The sequence below is a fragment of the Schistocerca gregaria genome, chromosome X (genome assembly GCF_023897955.1).
Source record: "Schistocerca gregaria isolate iqSchGreg1 chromosome X, iqSchGreg1.2, whole genome shotgun sequence".
Taxonomy (NCBI): Eukaryota; Metazoa; Arthropoda; class Insecta; order Orthoptera; family Acrididae; genus Schistocerca; species Schistocerca gregaria.
In genome coordinates, this window is record NC_064931.1 from 856,468,602 (window position 1) to 856,492,905 (window position 24,304).

At 42.8% G+C, this 24,304-nt stretch overlaps 1 protein-coding gene across 3 annotated transcripts in view; it reads right to left on the minus strand.

The window, feature by feature from the left end:
* The window catches only part of LOC126298025 (facilitated trehalose transporter Tret1-2 homolog), a 335,996-nt gene that overhangs the window by 303,397 nt on the left and 8,295 nt on the right, over positions 1 to 24,304 (minus strand). Inside the window, exon 2 of one of the 3 annotated variants that reach the window (XM_049989347.1) lies at positions 3,768 to 3,847. The exons of the other annotated variants lie outside the window; for them this stretch is intronic. The gene's annotated coding sequence lies outside the window, so the exon portion shown is untranslated. The remainder of the gene's footprint in view (positions 1 to 3,767; positions 3,848 to 24,304) is intronic. 3 annotated transcript variants of the gene reach the window in all.

Here is a 24,304-nt window from a genome sequence, read left to right on the forward strand (position 1 = left end):
TGAATCTCAAGGTCCTCTATCAGTAGAGGGGTAGTGAAGTTGTAAGTAGGCTGTTTAGGTTTTTTTTAAATAAGAGAACACATTAACATAGCACTGAAAATAATATCTAGTTAATTGCAAGCGCAGCTGCGAAATACTTCGTGCAAAACTACATGCATGCCACAACTATTTTACTGTACAACAATGAAAGATTACAACTACAAAGGAGATTCTCTCTACAATTATGCGCTAACAATAAACAAAATCTACACTAATTACACAAACTACAAGAAAAAATCAGAAGATTCCAGTGAAGTATCCTCGGCTAAGGGTCGATATATGAAACGTCCCCTTAGAAAAAGTATACAAGACTGTGTTTGCACTACTTCTTCAAGACTGCTTAGAAATCCACTACTTCCAAGTGCAATTACTTTTATTGCTCAGACTTTGAGAAAAAAACTGCAATTTTACTTTGATGAATGATCAGGACTGTCTTTATCGACTGTGAGAAAATTTTAGCTTTTGACCAACATTGTATCGATAAGTGTGTGCATTTCATTTCTTTTTTATTGTAATTATGAAAAAAATTTTCAAATCTGTATTGGGCACTGCCCAAAACAATTTGTAAATTTTTTTGTGGGGAGCATGTGGCTATGTAAGTAGGCTGTTGAGGGTTTTTTTATTGGTAACGCCGCCGCCACGTAACGCTCTGTATGAAAATCACTGGCTGTGCCGTGTGCAGTCTGTGGCTGGTTTGCATTGTTGTCTGCCATTGTAGTGTTGGGCAGCGGCAGCTGGATGCTAATAGCGCGTTGCGCAGTTGGAGGTGAGCCGCCAGCAGTGGTGAACGTGGGGAGAGAGATGGCGGAGTTTTGAAATGTGTAAGAATTGATGTCATGAACTGATATATATATTATGAATATTAAGGTAAATACAGTGTTTGTTCTCTATCAAAATCTTTCATTTGCTAACTATGCCTATCAGTAGTTAGTGGCTTCCGTAGTTTGAATCTTTTAGTTAGCTGGCAGTAGTGGCGCTCGCTGTATTGCAGTAGTTCGAGTAACGAAGATTTTTGGTGAGGTAAGTGATTTGTGAAAGGTATAGGTTAATGTTAGTCAGGGCCATTCTTTTGTAGGGATTATTGAAAGTCAGATTGCGTTGGGCTAAAAATATTGTGTGTCAGTTTAAGCACAGTCTTGTAGAATTGTTCAAAGGGGACGTTTCAAAGTCTCTAGACGTAACCCTGGATGCGAAAGTATCATGGACTCATCATATAAAGAATACATTTTCCAAAGCAAAATGTATTCTTATAAGCACGAAAAGGTCGTGTGGTAAAAACCGGGGGCCATACCCCGTTATTATGTACTGCATATACACCACTGTAATAAGACCTATGATAATTTATGGGACTACAGTATGGGGGAATAAAAAAGAACAGAAGGTGGCTGCTAAGAAGCTTGGCAATGTGCAGAGACTGGCTAGCTTAGGCCACAACAGGCGGAATTAGCAACACACCCACTGCTAGGAACGAGAACATTCTGGGCATGCCCCCATTACACCTTTGGGTTACAATGGAGGCAGCAGCAGGAGCGTACAGGTTAAACACTGAAGGATCTGGGCTCACTTAGGATATACACAATCTCACAGCAATATAGTGGGTCTAGTAAATATAGGAAAGGTCGAGAAAATGCCGGCTCAGCATGTAATAGCTTATAGCTGCTTCGATAAACCTTTCAGTGTAACAGTTGGAAGAAGAGAGCAGTGAAAGAAGAACCACGACACCGTTCAGTAAACAGTTAGGTTGGACGACGAATCGAAAACACTTAAAGGGATCTGGGGCAGGAGTATAGCAATCTATGTAGGGAAGCTGGCCACAGTATTACAGGCGGAAATATCCGCTACCAGAGGGTGCGAGGAGGATAATTTGTGTAAGTGCCACAAGGATCGTAGCCTCTACATTTATTTAGCCAGTCAGGCAGCTCCTAAATATCTACCAGCCCCCGTAATGAGATGAAAAGTCCTTGCAGAAAGCCATGAAGCCCTTGGCAGACTAGGGGAAAGCAACAGGGTACACCTGCTGTGGGTCCTTGGGCACTCAGCAATTACTGGCAATGAATAAGCTCATAAACTGGCCGGGACACGAGTGATGCCTCTATTTATTGGACCAGAGCGTGTCCTAACCATCACTAAGGCAACATTCACATCAAAACTACGTAACTAACTAACGATGTCGAAGCCGTGTTTCAAGAAAAGTCCTGTGATCCTGAACTTGAAGAGAAAACAGATTAAACTCATTTAACATAACGAGTATAGATTGTGGCGTCTATGGATTCACTGTATGGGTACAGACAAACAGTTTTACGAAGTACCTTGGAGCACATTCTCCGAAAACTGTATTGAGCAGCTAATACGGCATCTTACACGCAATGGAAATACCTTACACTTTGTAGTTACAAACAGACCGGCCCCTATCAGCGGCGTTAGTATAGAGACGGGGATTGGTGATCGTGATGTTATCATAGGGACTATGCTTACGAAAGATAATAAACCGGTCAATGAGAGTAGGAGAATGTTTCTGCTAGAAAGAACAGATGAGCGGTTGCTACCATCTTATTTGGACAATGAATTGCATTGATTTAGTTCCATTGTGATGGACATAGAGGAATTATGAGCAAAGTTCAAACATATTGCAAATAGTGCTCTGGGCAAGATGTGCCTAGTAAGAGGATTAAGAACGGAAAAGACTCACTGTGGCTTAGCGACGAAATTTGGAAAATGCTGAAGAAGGAAAGGCTGTTGCACTCCCGGTTCAAAAGAGAACTCATAACTGCAGGCAAAAGTTAGTACATATTCGTGCGTCTGTGAAAAGATCTATGTGCGGATCATATATCAGCTACCACCGTCATTCCTTGGCAAAAGATCTGGCCAAGAACGCGAGAAAATTCTGCTCTTACATAAAATAATAAGCGAGTCTAAGGCTTCTATCCAGTCACTCGCTGAACAGTCTGGTGTGGCAGTTGAAGGTTCCAAAACGAAAGCCCAAGTTTTAAATTCCGTGTTTAAGAAATCTTTCACGCAGGAGAATCGTACAAACATACTGTCGTTTGACCATCACCCAATGTCCCATATAGATACCATAGTAATAATCATCACTGATGCAGAGGATGAACTGAAATAGTTGAAAAGAAATAAGTCACCAGGTACGGATAGACTCGCAGTTCGACATTAGGGCATTGGCCCCTTACTTAACTTCATTTGTCGCGAGCCCTCGCACAGCTCCGCGTCCCAAGCGACTAGATAAAGCGCAGATGACTCCTACATATAAGAACGTCACAACAACGGTCCTGCAAAATTACAGACCAGTACCCTTAACATCGGTTTGCTGCAGAATTCTGGAACATATTATTAGTTGGAATATAACAAATTTCCTAGACACTGGAAAGCTTTTGTACACAAAATAACGAGTTTAGAAAGCATCGCTCGTGTGAAACTCAGCTCACCTTTTTTTCACACGATATTCTGCGACCTATGGATGAAGGCCAACAGGCAGATCCCATGTTTTTAGATTTCCGGAAAGCATTTGGCACGGTACCCCACTGCAGACTATTAACAAAGTTACGAGGATACGGAATAGGTTCCCAGAAATGTGAGTGGCTCGAAGACTTCTTAAGGAATAGAATTTAGTATGTTGCCCTCGACGGCGAGCGTTCATCACAGATAAGGGTATCGACGGTAGTGTCACAGGAAAGTGCGATAGGATCGCTGTATTTTCTGTATACATAAATTACCTGGCGGACAGGATGGGCAGCAGTCTGCGGTTGTTTGTTGATGACGCTGTGGTGTACGGGAAGGTGTCGATGATGAGTGGCTGTAGAAAAATACAAGATGACTTACACAAAATTTCTAGTCGTTGTGATGAATGGCAGCTGGCTCTACATGTAGAAAAGTGCAAATTAATGCGAATGCGTAGGAAAAACAAACCTGTAATATTCGGTTACAGCATTAGTAGTGTCCTGCTTGACACAGTCCCGTCGTTTAAATATCCGTGCGTAACGTTGCAGGGCGATATGCAATGGAACGAGCAGGTGAGGATTCTGGTAGGGAAGGCGAATGGTCGACGTCGACTGCGTTTTTTTGAGAGAATTTTAGGAAAGTGTGGTCATTTGCAAAAGAGACAGCATATAGGACGCCAGCGCGACGTATTCATGAGTACTCCTCGAGTGTTTAGAATCCGCAATACGTCGGATTAAAGGAAGACAAAGAAGCAGTTCAGAGGTTTGCTAGATTTCTTACTGGTAGGATCGAACAACAACATGCAAGGGTTACTGAGATGCTTTGGGAACTCAGATGAGAACCATCAAAGGGAAGGCGATGCTCTTCTCGAGGAACGCTACTGAGAAAATTTAGAGAACCGACATTTGAAGGTTACTGCAGAACACTTCTACTACCGGCAGGGTACGTTTATCGTAAGGACTACGAAGATAAGATACCAGAAATTAGGGCTCATACGAAGGCACGTAGACAATCATTTTTCCCTCGCACAATCTGCGAGTGAAACAAAAGGAAACTATCAGAAGGTGGTATAGCCCCCCCCCCTCCACGCACCGTACAGTGGCTTCCGCAGTACGTATGTACACTATGTGGTCAAAAGTATCCGGACACCTGGCCGAAAATGCCTCATAAGTTCGTGGCGCCCGGCATCAGTAATGCTGGAATTCAATATGCCGCGCGGGATTAGCCGAGCGGTCTAGGGGCCCTGCAGTCATGGACTGAGCGGCTGGTCCCGGGGGAAGGTTCGAGTCCTCCCTCGGGCATGGATGTGTGTGTTCGTCCTTAGGTTAATTTAGGTTAAGTAGTGTGTAAGCTCAGGGACTGATGACCTTAGCAGTGAAGTCCCATAAGATTTCATACACATTTGAACAATTCACTATGTTGTTGGCCCACCCTTAGCTCTGATGAAAGCTTCCACTTTCGCAGGGATACGTTCAATCAGGTGCTGGAACGTTTTTTGGGGAACGGCAGCCCATTATTCACGGAGTGCAGCACTGAGGAGAGGTATCGATGTCGGTAGGTGAAGCCTGGAACGAAGTCGATTATCCAAAACATCACAAAAGTGTTCTACAGGATTCAGGTCAGGACTCTGTGCAGGCCAGTCCATTACAGGGATGTTGTTGTCGTGTAACCACTCCGCCACAGGCCGTGCATTATGAACAGGTGCTCGATCGTATTGAAAGATGCAATCGCCATCCTCGAATTGCTCTTCAACAGTGGGAAGTAAGAAGGTGCTTAAAATATCAATGTAGGCCTGTGCTATGATAGTGCCACGCAAAACAACAAGGGTGCAAGCACTCTCCATGAAAAACACGACCACACCATAACACCACCGCCTCCGAATTTTACTTTTGGAACTACACACGCTGGCAGATGACGTTCACCGGGCATTCGCCACACCCACACCCTGCCATCGGATGGGCACATTGTGCACCGTGACTCGTCACTCCATACAACATTCTTCCCCTGTTCAATTGTCCAAAGTTTACGCTCCTTACACCAAACGAGGCGTCGTTTGGCATTTACCGGCGTGACGTATGGCTCATGAGCAGCCACTCGACCATGAAATCCAAGTTTTGTCACCTCCCTCTTTACTGTCAGAGTGCTTGCAGTGATTCCTGATGCAGTCTGGATTTCCTGTGTGATGGTCTGAATAGATGTCTGCCTATTAAACATTACGGCCCTCTTCAGCTTTCGGCGGTCTCTGTCAGTCAACAGACAAGGTCGGCCTGTACGCTTTTGTGCCCTTCACGTTTCCACTTCACTATCACATCGGAAACAATGTACCTAGGGATGTTTAGGAGTGTGGAAATCTCGCTTACAGACGAATGACACAAGTGACACCCAATTACCTGGCCACATTCAAAGTCCGTGAGTTCCGAGGAGCGCCCAATTCCCTCTCTCACGATGTCTATTGACTACTGAGGTCGCTGATGTGGAGTACCTGGCAGTAGGTGGCAGCAAAACGCACTTAATAAGAACAACGTATGTTTTTGGGGATGTCCGGATATTTTGATCACATAGTGTAGATTTACATTGTATGACTCATGACTGGCGACGGGAACTTTAAGAGACACCCATTCACGATGTGTGTACTATGAGGTTAGGAGAATGAAACCTTACCACACCTAATCTTCCAGTGTGAAACTCTAGGAGTGAAAGACACAGAATATTCGGGTGATTATAGTCTAAAAAATCGTGTCTAATAAGGAACTAGTAAAGGGTCTCCTAAGGGTCTTCTAAATGTCTCTTAAGAGTACCGGTTGGCTTCACTAGAATAGCAGGGAGCGAGACCGCACAATAAACTCAGTTTCGTTGCGGGCAACATGGCCTAAGACCACTGTTGTTTTGGTCTCCCCACGTTCATCAAATCAAATCAAAGCACTGTATAGATATGTGCCTAATAGAGCAGTTCATGAAAGGGAAGGAGCCTCAATGGTATACAGCCTCTGTAAGAAAACTTCTAAACAAGCAGCGACTACAACAAAATATATGGATGTCCATCCTACTGCATGGACGAGGGGCTTCAGTTGATGGTATTATGATAAAAAGTACCACCACAGCTCTATCCTGAAAATATTCTTATTGTCTCATGCAACTAGTTTCTGCGGCAGATTATCGCCACCATCAGGCCCCACCACTGCCAAAAAAGATTTTTTGGGCGCATTTATTGTGGTGTCCTTGTTACTAGTACACGTGGGCTAGCTTTCCCTCGTCACCGTTGAGTCTCCCATCGAGGAGAGACTCCACAATAAATGCGCCAAGGAATTTTATGCTCTTTTGGCAGTGGTTGGGCCTGAGGATGGCTGTAATCTACTGCCAAAACTAGTCTTGTGAGACAATAAAAACAGTCTTAAGATATAGCTGTGGTGGTACTTTTTCTCATATTCTACAAAACAGTTACAATAGAAAGCTTCAAGCTATTGATAAGAGATGCTAAATGAAACGCGCTTGCCTGTAAAAAGGGCAATGCGTTAAGCATTTAGCAACTACTATAGCACAATCTCACCGAAAGAACCCTCATAAAAACCAAAAAATTATAGTAACCCGTTAAGACTGTCAGAGGAAAAACTTTTAGTATCCGTACACTCATGGATGACACAGGAACCGAAACTGAGGGGAGCAAAGCAAAATCAGAAATGATTAACTCCGGTTTGAAAAGTTTCTTTACAAGGAAAAATCTGAGAGTGTTGCTCCAGCACAATCCTCGCACCACTGTTAAAACGAATGATACTGATACTGGAGTCAGCGTTATTCAGAAACTGCTGTAGTCACAAACCGAACAACCCCCACGGCACAATCTGCATAGAATTTGCAGCTGAATTAGCACTCTTTTAACCATAATGTTCTGCAGAGTCCTAGTACAAAAAAAAACTGTAAGCAGTGGTTGGAAGAAAGCACAGGTCACAGCAAGAGTGATCCACACAACAATCGTCCAGTGTCATAGACAGTCATCTGCTATAGAATAGTTAAACATATTTTGAGCTGAAAAGTAATGAGATATTTCGAACAGAAGGGCCTATCCAAGGCGACCAGCATGGAGTTCGTAAACTTTAGCATTCGAAACCCAGATCGCGCTTTCCTCATATGACACGCTGAATGTTACTGATCAAGGTAGTCAGGTGAATTCACTATATACTTATATATATATACTATATTCTTAAAAGAATTTGACTCAGTGCCAAACCAACGTTTATTAACGAAAGAACGATTATCTGGTACATTAAACAAAATCTGTGACTTGATTTATTGGGAGGCAAGACGCAACATGTTATATTCAATAGAGGATGATCGATAGATATACAAGTATCTTCAAGCGTGTTCCAGGAGTGTGTGTTCGGACACTCGCTGTTCATGTTGCATGTTAATGACCTGGCAGACAGTATTAACCATAAACTCAGGAGTTTTGAAGATGACGTCGTTGTCTAGAGTGAAGTGCTATCGGAAAAAGCTGCACAAATATCCAGTCAGACCTCTGTCAGTTATCAGAGTGCTTTAAATCCTCAGAAATGTAAAATTGTACACTTAACAAATCGAAAAGACGTAGTATCACATAACTGAATATCACTGAGTCACAGTTGGAATCGGTCAACCCATACAAATACAATGAGTGCAACAATTTGTAAGGATATGAAATGGAACTGCCACATAGGCTCAGTGGTAAGTAAAGTAGGTGGCAGACTTCAGTTCAATGGTAGGTAGGTGGAACAATGCTACCAGCTACAAAAGAGATTACTTGCAAAACACTTTCCGACCTATCTTAGAGTACTGATCACTTGTCTGGGACCCATACCAAATAGAGCGAACATGGATATTCAGCGTATAAAAAGCAGGGCAGCATGAATGGTCGCAGATTTGTTTGGTCCATGGGAGAGTGTCACGGATGCACTGAACAACTAGAACTCGTAGGTCCTGTAACGCAGACGTCAAGCACGTTTACTTGCGAAGTTTCTAGTAACATTAGTAATTGTGAAATCTATGTTACTAAGCGGCTACCCCGGAACCGGAGTCCCTATACCAGTTTCAGGTTGCCTACCTAACGCCTTCCAGAGGCGACAAAAATTTGATTTTCAATGTTCAGCGTAATTATTGTCTGAATTAAAAAATTTATAACGCTGTCAGATTGAACTCATTAGGATGTATAATCGTTCGTTAAGTTGAACACAGTAAGACAAGTAGTACTGTGTGTTTGTGTTGAGGCAGCGCAACTGGTGACACGCAAACACCACAGTTTTATTCATTCACTATTTGAGAATGAGAACAATGAGAACACTTTGCACTTTACATATAATTTCAAAACTTTTCTAAACTCTTTCCCGCTAACACCCCCAACGGAATGGTGAAGGGAAAAAAAGTTTATCGGCTTATTGCATTTTGGCTATTAATGCAGAAAACGGCAACATCAGGCATGCCGTTTTAATTTATTACGTCTTTACTACTACGTGTATTCGCAACATAGTTTGCAGATAGTATCCACTGAACGTACGTGCAACGTTATATTACTGTACGACACATAGTTTAGGAGATATGACGTCGCAAACATTGAGCTGCATGGAAAACTGACTTTTGCTTAAAATTGAGCGAAAATTACTCAGTCTATATTTATCTAGTATTTGATATTTAGAGCACTTAGCGGCTTCCAACAAATTTATAATATAATTTCAAACTTTTCCTACACTTTTTGTTGCTTACATGCTTAATGTCAAATATTTAACGCATTAACCCATTTGTAAAATAATCAGATGTTTGAAGATGTTTTATGCACGAGAGTCTGAATCTTTAAGGAATCGGAAGTTTACTGGTATACAACAGCTTCCTACGTGTCGATCCCGTGGGGTTCGCAAAGATAGGATTAGACAAATTATAGCGCGCACAGACGCAAGTAAGCAGTCATTCTTCCTGCGATCCATATGAGAATAAAACGGGAACGAACCATAACATGAGGTCTAACATTAGATCTGGCATGCACTTACACCGGTTTGCAGAGTATGGATGCAGATATGAGCGAAGACAAAAGAACACCATTTGTATTGACTGAACGCTTCTTTAGCAGAATCTCTGAAAGAAGCTTGCCTGGGCCATCTAATCTGCGTCATTTGCGCCATAGTGTCACTTCACGTGGATAACTTCTTGCCTATAATACGATTTGGGCACGGTTGGTCTCTGGCATGGCTAACTCCAGCACCAGAACTTCCTTCACTTGATTTCTCTTGATGGGGCCGTCTGAAAATACTAATTTATTAAGAAGAAATTTGTGATATCATCAGCTTGCGTCGGAGAAAAGAGCACAGCCGAGTACAAATGGCGAACTCGTGTGGCTTACGGCCTGGTGTGAGCCTTTTGTAATTGAAACCACTTGGGTGGCCTGCTTGTCATGTGTCTTAAGTGTAATTGTCTTGTGTAAGTGGCCTGTAATGAGCGCTTGTATAGTGTAGCGTCGTGTTTGTGTTGTTGATGAAGAGAGAGAGGGGAGAAGGCTAAACACCGTGCTGAGACGTGGTCTAATACTCTCGAGCAGCACCCAGAGTGGCCGATGGACACGTCACATCACCTCATTCCCTGAGAGGAATAGAATTTAACGCAGAAGTGTACCTCGCGTGCGTCAGCGACCCCGGTTACGGAAGCGGGTAGCACCAGGCGACGGAACACCACATGATGCGTCACACTGTTCAGAAGAGTCGAAGCTTGCCATAGCACCACGTTCCCGTTATATCACACCTGTTCAGCTTAAGACTTTCTGTTCCGTGTTGTTTTCGGTTATAGTGCTTTTAATGCAGTAGCTTGGTTTCACTGGGACACAAATCAGTGTTAATACAAGAGGCCATCAAAAAGTTTTCTAATTGAGAGCCTTGCTGCAGCGTATATGCACTGCGGGTATACAGGGTGAAAATTGTTTAAACCAATAGACTCTGGGAGGTTGCACGGCACGCCAACACAAATATTTTTCTCTAATGTCATACTTTCCTGTGAGGATTTTTTGAACGGGTAGAGGGAGCTCAGTCTGGATGAAAATTAATTAAACTGTCAAACTCTGGGAGGCCGCATGGGACAACGAAAAAGCTTTTTCTAGTGTGTTGTTCTGTGAGGATAAAAAATAGCACAAACACGTTTTAATTACTTATTACCAAGAGACAACGACATTAACACAACACAATTACTTCAATTACAGTGGAGATTCAAAAATGCCTTCACTGATTTGTACACAGTACAGAGGTTACACAGGTGGGTCATTTCCTGTCTAATACGGTCAAAGACAACAGGAGTGATCTTATTTCCTCGGGGCAACTAGAGTCTCTTCTGATTCAACTGGGGTTTTGTAAACAAGGTTACACATCTCTCGTCATGCAATGAAATCCAGAGGGGACAAATCAGGGAATCGAGTAGGCCATGATATAGGACCACCATTGCCAGTCCACTTTTCTGGAAACTATCGGTTCGAGAACCGACGCAGAGGACGACTGGAATGTGCCACCGTTGTGGAATGCTTCTTCGTGAGAACGCACGTCCCCATATCGCAAGTGTTGTAGCGCAGAAATAACGTCTTGTCAAGTGCGAGACACTCGAGCACCAGCCCTATAGTCCCGATCTCTCCCCGTGCCATTACCACACCTTCGGTCCCATAAAGAAGGCCTTGAAGTGCCAAATATTCCTGTCGGACGAGAATGTGCAGCATGCAGTTATAGATTTCTTCACGCAGCAGGACACGACGTTTCACTAAACGGGTATATTCAACCTGTTGTGTCGTTGAGATAATTTCCTCAACGCTCACGATGATTTCGCGTTATTGGCACTGTACAACGTTCGAAGCGAAACTTTTTGATCGCTTCTTATGTTTCGTATTTTGATTCTTCATACTTTTTCTTTAAAACGGACTCCAATAAAAGCAAATAAAACAGAGAATGCTAGGCATTAATATACTTAAGATCGTCTCAGGACGCAGTATCCCAGAATGCAGTATTGCTAGTATTAAAATCTGCAGTACAGCTTGCTAGAGGTAAGCCAGTCGAGGAGCCTTGCTGCTTCCTCCAGTTGGTCTCTGTAGGGGCAGAGAATATTCAAAAGCACCCTTCAAATTTCTCGGTTATATCAACTTCAGTTTCATTGCTATTTCTTGATATACGAAAATGAAAATATAAGAATTTATGTTGTAAAATATAAGAGTATTTGAGAAATACTTTTCCTTATTCATAATGCACCCACTACAGAGCGAGCAACGTAAGGCGTTCTCTATACCTCTCCAACGGGACGTCAAATGATGTGCCCATATTGGACGCTTAGGTCCAAAGTCGACTTTAGTAAGGCTTATTTGTTTTCTGTTTAAATGAAATTTCACGAATTAGAGGCGGAGATTATTGTTAATATTTATCCAAATATTTAAAATGTAAAGTGTAAGGTGTCAGGCAAATCCAACACCTTCCATGAAAACCCTGACATGATAAGCAAATCCAGTAGTATGTCACATAGCTCCGAATAAATCGTGACATTAAATTAACCAAAGTAATATGAGTAACGAGTGAGCAAATGGAATACCACAGACTTACACAAGAAAGCCTAAATGCATGTCATACCTTCCCACCGTGAGACAGACGCAGTTCCGAGGGGAGAAACGAGAACAGAAGCCGGGAGCAGAACCATGTTAAGCTGAAGGCCCTACGATAAGGGACGGACACCCACGTCTCCAGCTATCTGCTAGGACCACCCCCCAAACCATGTTAAAAGCTAGAGCCCTCCAGAAGAACAGTATAGATCTTACGATAACATTAAAAGGACCACACCAGCTGCAAGTTTCAGCGTGAGACTTTTTCGCGTCTCTGTTACGTTGCAAACTTTAAAAACATTTCAACACCACGAAAAGTATGACGTTTCTCATTGGATAGACAGAATTTTTGTAGGCGGAGCTTAAGGTTAACATTGAGACCCTGATTAGTCAGATGAAAACACAGCCAGATAGTTTTTTTAAACCAACTTCGGTAAATTGTAGTAAGGAGAAGTGAGGAGAGAGTTGCTTCCAAGACGGCATGGTGAGCGGAGCTGTGCTGTGCTGTCCGTCGCCCCCTGACGAACACCGGCAAGGTAATGAACGCACGCGATGCCGCATAACAGCGCATAAAGCTGCACTCAGAACTGCAGAAGTCTCATCTGTTACACCCCCTTTTTGCGTAATACTAGTGTCGATCGTCAATTAAAGATCATGGTGTTCACATTTGCCACTTGAAGAAAAATCTGAAACGCGATGATTTTTCTGTTATATAGTTATTGAGAAGCCACATCAGCCACTGTAATTTACGACAAGTTAGATAAGTAAGTAAAGATAATTGAGGGTTACTGTAGACCATTTTGATAGTTTTCTCTTTTGTGAAACTTAATTTAAACCTAGATTAAAGATGTGATATGGCATAGGTCATCCTTCGATCCATTGTAGAACTTGGAAACCCATTCAGGGAATATTCGTTCACATTTTTGTTAAACACAGTTGGTTTTTACCATCCTGTATTAAAACATTTCCTTTTATCAACAGTGCAATTTATAAACAATGTTTTGTGAGTAGAATAACATTTCCAATGGTAAACTTAATTGCTTTCTCGACGCTATTTTTACCAGCTAACTAAAAATGGGAAAGCCCTGAACCCCTTCCACTAAATTTAGTTAGTATTAGGATTCTTTTACAGGGAGTGCAGTGGAGCTGACGCTGAAATCATGAAGTATTTGGTTATATCATCGCTAGTCTCACTGAACTCTTCTGAATTCTACATGTCATGTGTGGTCTGGCGTCTCCTTACCAGCAACAGGTCCCAGGTTCAAACTAGTCAATTCCATAAAAAAACACGCTCAGAGCGTCGTTGCGCGAAAGTGGTAGAGAGACACGATATAGAACAGACAGACACCACGCAGAATGTTAGAAAAGTATGAATTTTGTTGTAGAATAGCTCGTGCATACTGTATAGTCAAGCAGAGAACTTAGGTGCGTATACACTAGTGCTAGCAATAAATAAACAACGAGATACACGTATCTCAAACATTGCTGGCCATTATAAATTAGGACGAGAGTAAGAAGGCGGGAGTAATTGCGAGGACATAGGTGGTTTACTCAATGTTCGAAGTCACATTACAGCATAAATGTTGTTTCGTGTTTCAGCTCTTTGTACGAGTACGTTACGTTTTGACACTGAAATAAGGTGCCAGTATTCCATTGTTTCCATATTCGACTATGGAGAAGTGCTAAAACATATATTTAAATCGGTCAGTGCACTCATACGATGCCATCAGTCGATAATACATACCGGCTCAAATTCCTGTATTCGAAACTAGATCACTACGTTATTAAGCTCTGATGCATAACACAGCCCGAGACTGAGGTATAAGACACAACTGTCTATGGAAGCCAGTTTTGATTCACAGAATTCCTATGTTAATCGTGCCTGATCCTGTCATTTCACTCTAACAGTCAACCTGAATCTGCGTCCAAGATTTTATATTCAAACTCCCTTCACTTCAAGTTGTTTGATGAAAGCCAGCGCTGCGATGGAAGGCGTAAAATTGCGGTTTGACGTCCCATCGACGGCGAGGTCATTACAGCCGGAGCACACGCTCGAATTGGGAAGGGATGGGTAAGGAAATTGGGAGCCCCCATTTAAAAGAACCATCCCGGAATTTGCCCTAAGTGATTTAGGGAAATCATGGAAAACCTGTATCTGGATTTCCGGTTAAGGATTTGAACCACAGCCTCCTCAAACACGGGTTGTACAATTTTAAGTACGTTACCTTATGTCCCCGTAAATTTAACACCTCTTTACGATGTAACTCGTTAATGAAAAATGGAACTGACCTGCGTTATAGTTTCTTAAATATGTCTTACGGGATGAATGTAATCATGACGATAAGAGTCTGCGGTGGAATGTCAGTCGCCTTATTTGCTTGTGGACAGCATCGGTCACTGTGATCGTCGCTACCTTACTATCATTCACATTGGCGAGTATAACAGACATACCGCATACAGTATACACTGAAGAGGAAACCAGTGAAGGACAGAGGTTGAGGTCATGTCGATATCGAGATTGCTAGGGGTGAATCTGGTCAAGAATGTGGCATAGAAATAACCGCGGCCTTATTACTGTAACTTCCAGGTTGTCACTTGAAGTGATTTACAGAATCAACGGGAGGCCTTCATCAGGATGACCAAATAAGGATATGAACCACCTTCTATAGACTGCGACTATGTCTTACAGGATTATCGGCTGCGAGGTGCCGCTGCAGCTATCTAAATCGGAAACGTTTCTATTCCTTGCACACGTCTAAACCTTATCGTCGCGAATTGTCTATTTCTTTTTTTAAGTTTTACTGTTTGGTACGAACGACTGTGAGGAGTACGAATAGAAATGAATGTAGTGTATGTAATGTTGGTAACGCCGAGGGAGATAAGGGAGATGCTGAAAGCTTGCATTTGCACGTAACCTAATCGTCCTGAATATCGCGTCCATGGGAGAGGGTAGCACCGAACCCAGCGTCACCATCAGACTTAGAGATAGTCGTGTCTGATGCTTTTAGTCCGTGAGGCAATGCCCAATGGTGTAAATGGCGTGTAGGGTACTGTAGTCATTCTTCCGACTAGTAACCCAGTGTCTTAACTAATCGGTCCGATGTGTTACAAAAGGAAGAGGAAAAGAAGGGAAAAGCAGTAGGTGAATGTGGAATGGGAGTAAGGAATGAAAGAGGGAGCCGCCTGGTAGAATTTTGCACGGAGCATAACTTAATCATAGCTAACACTTGGTTGGAGAATCATGAAAGAAAGTTGTATACGTGGAAGAGGCCTAGAGACACTGGAAGCTTTCAGTTAGATTATATAATGGTAAGACAGAGATTTAGGAGGCAGCTTTTAAATTGTAAGATATTTCTAGGGGGGTTCAAAAATGGTTCAAATGGCTCTGAGCACTATGGGACTTAACATCTAAGGTCATCAGTCCCCTAGAACATAGAACTACTTAAACCCAACTAACCTAAGGACATCACACACATCCACGCCCGAGGCAGAATTCGAACCTGCGACAGTAGTGCTCGCGCGGTTCCAGACTGAAGCGCCTAGAACCGCTCAGTCACAACGGCCGGCTCCAGGGGCGTATGTGAACTCTGACCACAATCTATTGGTTATGAACTGTAGATTAAAACTGAAGAAACTGCAAAAAGGTGGCAATTTAAGGAGATGGGACCTGGATAAACTGACTAAACCAGAGGTTGTACAGAATTTCAGGGAGAGCGTTAGGGAAAAAATGGCAGGAATGGGGGAAAGAAATACAGTAGAAGAATAATGGGTAACTTTGAGGGATGAAGTAGTGAAGGCAGTAGAGGATCAAGTAGGTAAAAAGACGAGGGCTAATAGAAATACTTCGGTAACAGAAGAGATACTGAATTTAATTGATGAAAGGAGAAAATACAAAAATGCGGTAAATGAAGCAGGCAAAAAGGAATACAAACGTCTCAAAAATCAGATCGACAGGAAGTGCAAAACGGCTAAGCAGGGATGGCTACAGGACAAATATAAGGATGTAGAGGCGTATATCACTAGTGGTAAGATAGATACTGCCTACAGGAACATTAAAGAGATCTTAGGAGAAAAGAGAACCACTTGCATGAATATCAACAGCTCAGATGGAAACACAGTTCTAAGCAAAGAATGGAAAGCAGAAAGGTGGAAGGAGAATATATAGGGTCTATACAAGGGCGATATACTTGAGGACAATATTTTAGAAATGGAAGAGGATGTAGATGAGGATGAAATGGGAGATATGATACTGCGTGAAGAGTTTGAAAGAGCACTGAAAGACCTGAGTCGAAACAAGGCCGCGGGAGTAGACAACATTCCATTAGAATTACTGATAGCCTTGGGAGAGCCAACCCTGATAAAACTCTACCATCTGGTGAGCAAGATGTATGAAACAGGCGAAATACCCTCACACTTCAAGATGAATATAATATTTCCAATCCCAAAGAAACCAGGTGTTGACATATGTGAAAATTACCGAACTATCAGTTTAATAAGTAACGACTGCGAAATACTAACACGAATTCCTTACAGACGAATGGAAACACTGGTAGAAGCCGACCTCGGGGAAGATCAGTTTGGATTCCGTAGAAATGTTGGAACACGTGAGGCAATACTGGACTGAAGACCACAACAACAGCAACAACATGTTACAAAACCGTTCAAGGGAGAGACTCCGGCACGAAAGCAAGTGTCCACGTTGCGACTTTTTTCCTGTTTGAGGAAAATGCTGACGATGGGTTGAGATGATTACTTGCCATGTTTCACAATTCCTGTTACAGGATTCTTAGTGTTGCAGAGGAAGATTAGTAGATAAAGTTTCGGTGAGGAACCCATGTCGAGAAATGTACCGTCAGAATGTCAAATAAGTTTGAAGATCGGATCAATTCCAAATCTCCAGCTTCACGGTGCGCGCACAGGGAGACAATGGCCTCTGATCTGTGTGCTATACAGGAGCAGCTCCAAGAGGTGACCATGCTGATCGATGCACGAGGTGTATCTGCGACGCATGTTTTCATACACATGGTCCACTATCCCTGCTGCCTCCAGTACTCGTGCTAGAAGGTTTTCTTTCGACTATTCATGCGTCATTTACACAAGACTCGTCATATGGCCTCCCAAGAAAAACATCTGGTAGTGTAAATCCGGTGAGCATGGCGGCCAAGGAGTTAGTCCCCCTCGACCTATCCACCTTTCACCAAACGTCTTATTAATTTAGACACGGACGGGGGCGAAGTGCTTGACTGAGTGACAGTGGCAAATCTTCCAATACTTTCACCAGCACCTCACTCGGGAATGTCAAGTAACTGTACCCGTTAGTCGGTACCGCGAAACGTGCGGCCCAACAAGATGACCGTCAATGATAGCAGCCCGTATACTGATACCGAAACGTCTCTGACTCCATGTAAATGGATGGCATGAGGATTTCCATCATACAAAATGTGGCTGTTTCTGTGCGTACGGTGAAGTGGGAAATCTGAAAGCGAGCCGATCTTAAGACTTATTTTATATCCAAACGCTACATTTCCAGACATTCCTTCCTTGTCATAACATTACCTACTAAACCACCCTCTGCTATCCCTGCAATGCTGTGATACGAATTGCGAAACAGCACGAAATTGATGACTTTTTACTAACGACAGATCACAGACGTAGTTCGAAGGTGGATTTGATCATAGGAGTGCTTTACTAGGCAGAGTCCTCTTGGATATGGTATATACTTTTACCTTCCTCCGACCTTTGAACTGACTTCATCCGTTACAGGGGAAGTCACAGATAGCACGATTACCGTCTATGAGGTAGAATTAAACTATGACACATGAACGGCAATCACTCTCCTATTCTGTCATTTCGCTCTGTATTCGTGCCTCTGTAAGTTGGGCTTACACCTCCAACTACTCTCTGGTAATCTCTATGCAAGTTTCAACTTCTTATTGTATGTTGGGGTTCTTGGTAAACTGATTTTGATTGATAATAACGACCCGACTTTAGCTACGTATTTGCCGGCCGCGGTGGTCTCGCGGTTCTAGGCGCGCAGTCCGGAATCGTGCGCTGCTACGGTCGCAGGTTCGAATCCTGCCTCGGGCATGGATGTGTGTGATGTCCTTAGGTTAGTTAGGTTTAAGTAGTTCCAAGTTCTAGGGGACTGATGACCACAGCAGTTGAGTCCCATAGTGCTCAGAGCCATTTTTTTTTAGCTACGTATTTACTAGTTGTACATGGCGCTTTGAACTCTAATCAGTTTAACAATGCAATGGATGACTCTAACTGTACCTCAAGCCAATACATTCAGCGGAGAGGACGATAACCGTCTGGGCATTCCATGACCATAGTTAAGCTGCTATTAGTCCGCCACCGCAGCTGAGTCTGCTGACACTGTAGCTCAGCATGTTCGGTCAGAGAGCAGGCTGGTGTCTGTAATAAAAACAGTTGAGTGAAGGGATCAACAGCGAACTTCAGCGGATGTCATGTGGCGTCCCCTACGACCAAACACAAAGAACAATAAGGATAAAAAAAAGTGGACAGCGCGCCACTCTGTCATGCCGGGAAGCTCGGGTTCGATTCCCGGCTGGGTTGGGGATTTTCTTCGCTCAGGGGCTGGGTGTTTGTGTCATCGACTTGCAAGTCGTCGAAGTGGCGTCACCTCAAGAGACTTGAACCAAGTCATTGGGTCTACCCGCCGCGAGGACCTAACCACGCGACATGTCATTTCAGCTGCTATTGACTTCTGTTCCATTAAAGCTTTAATTATTTCTCCTACAACCTTTTATTTCATCATTCAAACCATTTGTTTTTTCAATGAGATTCAACACAAACTCCATTTAATGAGAAAAGGGAGTGGCGATTTGTTTATATCGAATCAAAACGTGATTCTTTAAGTTATGTAATTTTATTATTATAAAACACAGCTTTCAATAGGAGGTTAGATAATACTGATTCTCGGTATGGGAACTATGGCAATAGTTAAGAATTTTACCTTATTTGAACTCCTACGTACAAAAGAAACTTCAGTTATGCTATGGGGTAGGGACATGGATTAACTTCAGTGTTTTTCAGCATAGCAGCATTCACACATGAACACATAAAAATACAGGAAAAAGGGTGGTGGGGTGTGTGTGGTTGTTATTCCAAATAATTGCGCCAGCTTACATTATCGGAAAGCAGAGTAAAACGGAGATTATTGAGGGATTTTATCCAATTGCACATTGGCGAATACAAATTATATTTTAAACTATCACCGTATCTGATATCGTTTTTGTACAGCAAGCTGTGGTGGATTGGATAAACAAATAAAATCTAACGCGAAGTTTAAAATCTAACATACATTAATAAATTTGGTTTTGATGGGCTGTTATTCCATAGGAAGGGATTGAAGCAAACCACTCGAACGAGCGTAGGGTAAGTAACAAACATTGGCGGGAACTCATGAAGTCCGTTAGCATTCACAAAAGAAGCTCACCGAAAATTACCCAATTTTTACGTAAGATGTGGCTGAGGGCCATCAAAATCATAATCATTAAATGGTACTGCAAGAAATTAAACAAGACTTAAATCACATGAATTGCTGCTATACACTTGATTTGAGCTCATGAAAAAAAAAACTTAAAAGAAAATTCTCTCAATAAGGGTACCAAATGTCTCTGAATCACTTTTAAAAAACATTATGACAATTTAACACACTTTTATACCTTGCGTGGACTTAGATTTCACTCAAGCATGTGGTGAGCACGGTAGCTCCAATTTAAGTCACAGAGAAACGAACCAAAATTAATAAAATAACTGAAAAAATACTCTGGCCCGGCTTCTGTTTTCCTTGAAAAACTTTTAACGCCATTAACCACTCGCATAACTTTGAATTTCTACTTGTTGATCTCCATTCACAGAATTAGTGCAAACAAGTGCTCTTGCTTACGTTACATAGAAACGTTGCATAAAATGAAACTTTATTCCACCAAAACTATAATAATAATGCAACAGCCTGAACGTGCTCTCAAATGAAGAAATTTCACCAGTAATTATGCACAAAATGCAGTGCAGAGCTAATGACCAACACTCATTCTCAACGGTCAGAATTACAATTTGCCATTTACTCTATACCATCAAAATTATTAAACCATCTTCTAACACTTCCCTGACTACACTAACTCTAAACGACACATTGCGGACATTATCAAAGATGATATAACTCATTTTTATACCTTTATCCACGTTACCAGCCAGAGCACCAAATCAGCGTCCACACCTTATGTCAGCCCATCCATCTCTTTGCATAGCTTTCGCCACAGGCTATGCTTTGACAAATTCACTACACTTCAGTTATCTTTATTTTAGAGAAAGAACGCAAAATCCCCGAGATTGACGAAGTTTTACAGAATCCCGAAATTATCGCGAACTTCGTTGAATCCACAACGAAACTCTGTCTCGAAATCTCGCAGAAGTCCCAAAGAGATTTTGGTCATATGTAAAGTACATCAGCGACAAAATGCAATCAATGCCTTCACTGGGCGATGGCAATGGGGATGTCACTGATGACAGTGCTACTAAAGCAGAGAGATCAAACACAGTTTTTCGAAACCCCTTCACCAAAGAAGACGAAAGAATGTTACAGAATTCGGATTTAGAACGACTGCCAACATGAGTAACTTGGAAGTAGATCGATAGAGAAGCACCTAAAATCACTTAATAAAGGTAAGGTCTCTGGTCCAGTCTATTACGCTTAAGAAAACGCTACATGCGGAAAGATAGGAACATATTTTGCTGTATTGTGTACTGCTTAAGAAGAGTAACGGTTCGGAGACGACGATTGTCATAATCAAGATTCTTGAGATGGACTGGCTTGCCAGGAGTCCCGACCTCAACCCAATGAAACATTTCTAGGATTGGCTAGAGCGTCGACTTCCCTGCAGACCCCAGCGTCCAACGTCGCTCTCGAAGAAGGATGTGCTGCCCAATTCAAGTGTCCCCAGCATAGGTGATGGGTGGACGTGTCCTGTATTAATGTCCGCTAATAGTTTTCTGGATAGTTTTCATAAAATATAGTCTGACATTGACCCACCGAGCTACCAAGTTACAATCAGCCGCCGGCCGCTGGTGGCCGAGTGGTTCTAGGCGGTACAGTCTGGAACCGCGCGACCGCTACGGTCGCAGGTTCGAATCCTGCCTCGGGCATGGATGTGTGTGATGTCCTTAGGTTAGTTAGGTTGAAGTATTTGTAAGTTCTACGGGTCTGATGACCTGAGATGTTTAAGTCCCATAGTGCTCAGAGCCATTTGAACAATTTTTTTACGATCAGTCGACACCAGTATATGCAGAAGTGACGAAGTTCATGCGCTCTAGGTGTGGTCGCTAGCACGCAAGTACCCTGTTGAAAATTGTGGAAACTTTCATCACCAGTTTTTGGCAGCTAAAAGATAAGAGCTGGTAGATGTAACATTTCGGGCAGAGTCACTATTTTTACCAAATTTTACACAGCAAACGTTAGCAAGCAATATGTAATAATACTCCTCTTTTCGAGGGCGTACCAGTGCCACTAAAAATTTTACTATTTCACTCTAAAAACCAGCGTTGTTCCATCATCTTGGTAGATAAGGAAATGAAGTTATTACTGTAGCTGATCATCAGTCTGTGCGTCAAGACCTGGTTTAAATTACAAGCTTTCTCGCAGTACCTCATAGAATACACAATGTTCTTGAGAGGAGGCGAAATTCTTAGCCAAGGTCGCTTTTATACAGCTTATATTGTCGACCACCGGTTTCGGTAAGCTTGGTTACCATCTTCAGATCTCAATAAAAGGTTACTAAATGTCTCCTATAGCAGCTGCAAAAGTTCGCTTTCTCGAACATGACAGGTACGTGAGGGGCGAAGTGAACGATGCATCAGTAAATCAAGGTTAAAACCACAATATACGGAGTAATTGACCAGATGCTCGTGTCTCATACCACACACTACTGTGTACATCATTGCAGCCAGGGCGCCGCTAGACCGGCTGAAATGATGTTCACAGTAGTGTGTGGTAAGGGGCACGAGGATTCGATGAATTACTCTTTATATTGTGGTTTTAACCTTGACTTACCGATGCTTCGTTCATTTCGCCCATCACATACCTGACAATGGTTTAGAAAGAGTACTAGTACATCTGGTATAGGAGGAATGCTATAACCTTTTATCGAGACCAGGAGATGGTAACTATGCATACCGATACCGGTAATCGATAATAAAGGTTGAAGAAGTTCAGCTTCTCTCAACACAGATCGCCCCTTGCCACTCAAGATGAGTAAACTAATATATAATTTTTGTGATGATCCGACGATGGAATGGAGAAGTGAGCCACTTCTGCTCCCTCGGTGATAAGTGGGAGCAGCAGGCTATATGTCGTTGCTCTCCCCTCTCCTCCTTTTAATTTCCATAAACGTCCACAGCAACACAGCACAAGCACTCGACGCAATCATTAGCACCACACAAATGCTCTCGATTAAAAAAACTCTGTCGAAAGTATTATCTTACGTTAACATCTTAATATTTCCTACAAATTCCGGTGAAAACTTGTCATTACGTCTGGACTGAAAAAGTAACTTAGCACGAAGTTGGCCAAATAGCGTTTAAACATATGACAGAAAGAACCCACGTTATCCCAGAGAGAGGAAAAGATGTTGTTAATTGGATTCTATTTAGGTGAGATGTGTGCTCAGTTTTTTACTTCACTGGACACACGCAGGCTTGGGCCGTAGCTGCATACTCGTCAACCGAAGGCCGCCCACTGTTGCTGGAATTTGTAGCCGCTCGTGGCAGGCTTACTTGCGAGAGTGCTTCCGCATCGGTCCTGTCACCATCGATTACGGCAGAGACAGAGTACTGACTTAGGTCGTTTGAAACGTCCGTGGTGTTGTTGAAGGAATCATTAGTGTATTTTAGAAAAATATCTGCGAAGGCAATAAAAGGGTTTAATCATTACATTCCGAAATACACCAGTGTCTTAACCACATAGTTGTTTCCTCTCCGTTATGCAAGTTTTCTTGGCAATCTAAGAGAAACCTCCCAGTGCAGTTAGTCTGCACCCCGTCCCATTCCACATATGTTTACGAAATATTTCTTTGCAAACATTAGCAAATGATGCGTCACAATACACCTATTTTCGAGGACTTAATAATATCACAAAATAGTTTGCGACTTCTCTCTAAAACCATAGTTGTCCTTCCATATCGGTGATAAGGAAATGAAGTTAGTAACCACGCAGTAAAATATTCTCTGCTCTTGGTGCCGTCCCTTACCGTGCATTTCGTTTCAATATCTCGCAACGTTCGTGATGGGTCAGGGTCGCCCACGTTTCGATGGACGTCCTGTATACATTACAATTACGTTTGAACACTGTCAGCCTTCTGTGTAACTGGAGAAAATTTCATAAAGGAGTTCTCATAAACAAAATCAGGTGTATATACAAAAAGAATGACAAATTTATGTCCTTCTATAGTTTCCATGGGACATGTGGTTTCTTCGTGAGATACACTTCAGCCGAAAATATTCCCAAAAAAGAGAAATTACAAATTGGAAGTGCTTGATGAACATCTACACTTTCATAAACGGTCTGTGAGAAGAAAAGTGGAAAGGAATTTTACACTCAGCGTCATAAAAAGAGCTGCACCCAAAAGGACCTGAACGAACCACTGGAGAATGGGTGGGTACGTTGCATACCATCAGCTATACCAATGCTTACTTTCCAAGGTCGGGCTGGGCACTCGGGGAGCGTGTGTGGGCCGCGACGTCGTGGCCCTCGGTTGCTCTAAGAGCGCCCCAAGCAGCCGTGTCGGCGACTACGACAGCGGTTAGCATAACCAGAGCATCACCTCAACGCCCACTACGACCAGACTAGATGAGTCCGAGAGGGGGCGCATGGTGGGGCTGCATGCAGGAAGTTGGGTGGTCACATCGCCGTATTGCGCGCCACACCGGCCGTACAGGCACCACCATTGTCTGGATCCAGGAAGGCATGTGAGAATGACACGTGGGATCTGGCCATCCGTCAAGCATCACAAAGAGGGTTGTTGTTGCGGTCTTCAGTCCTGAGACTGGTTTGATGCAGCTCTCCATGTTACTCTATCCTGTGCAAGCTTGCCAGTATCCACTGCAACCTACATCCTTCTGAATCTGCTTGGTGTATTCATCTCTTGGTCCCCTTCTACGATTTTCACCCTCTACGCTGCCCTCCAATACTAAATTGGTGATCCCTTGATGCCTCAGAAC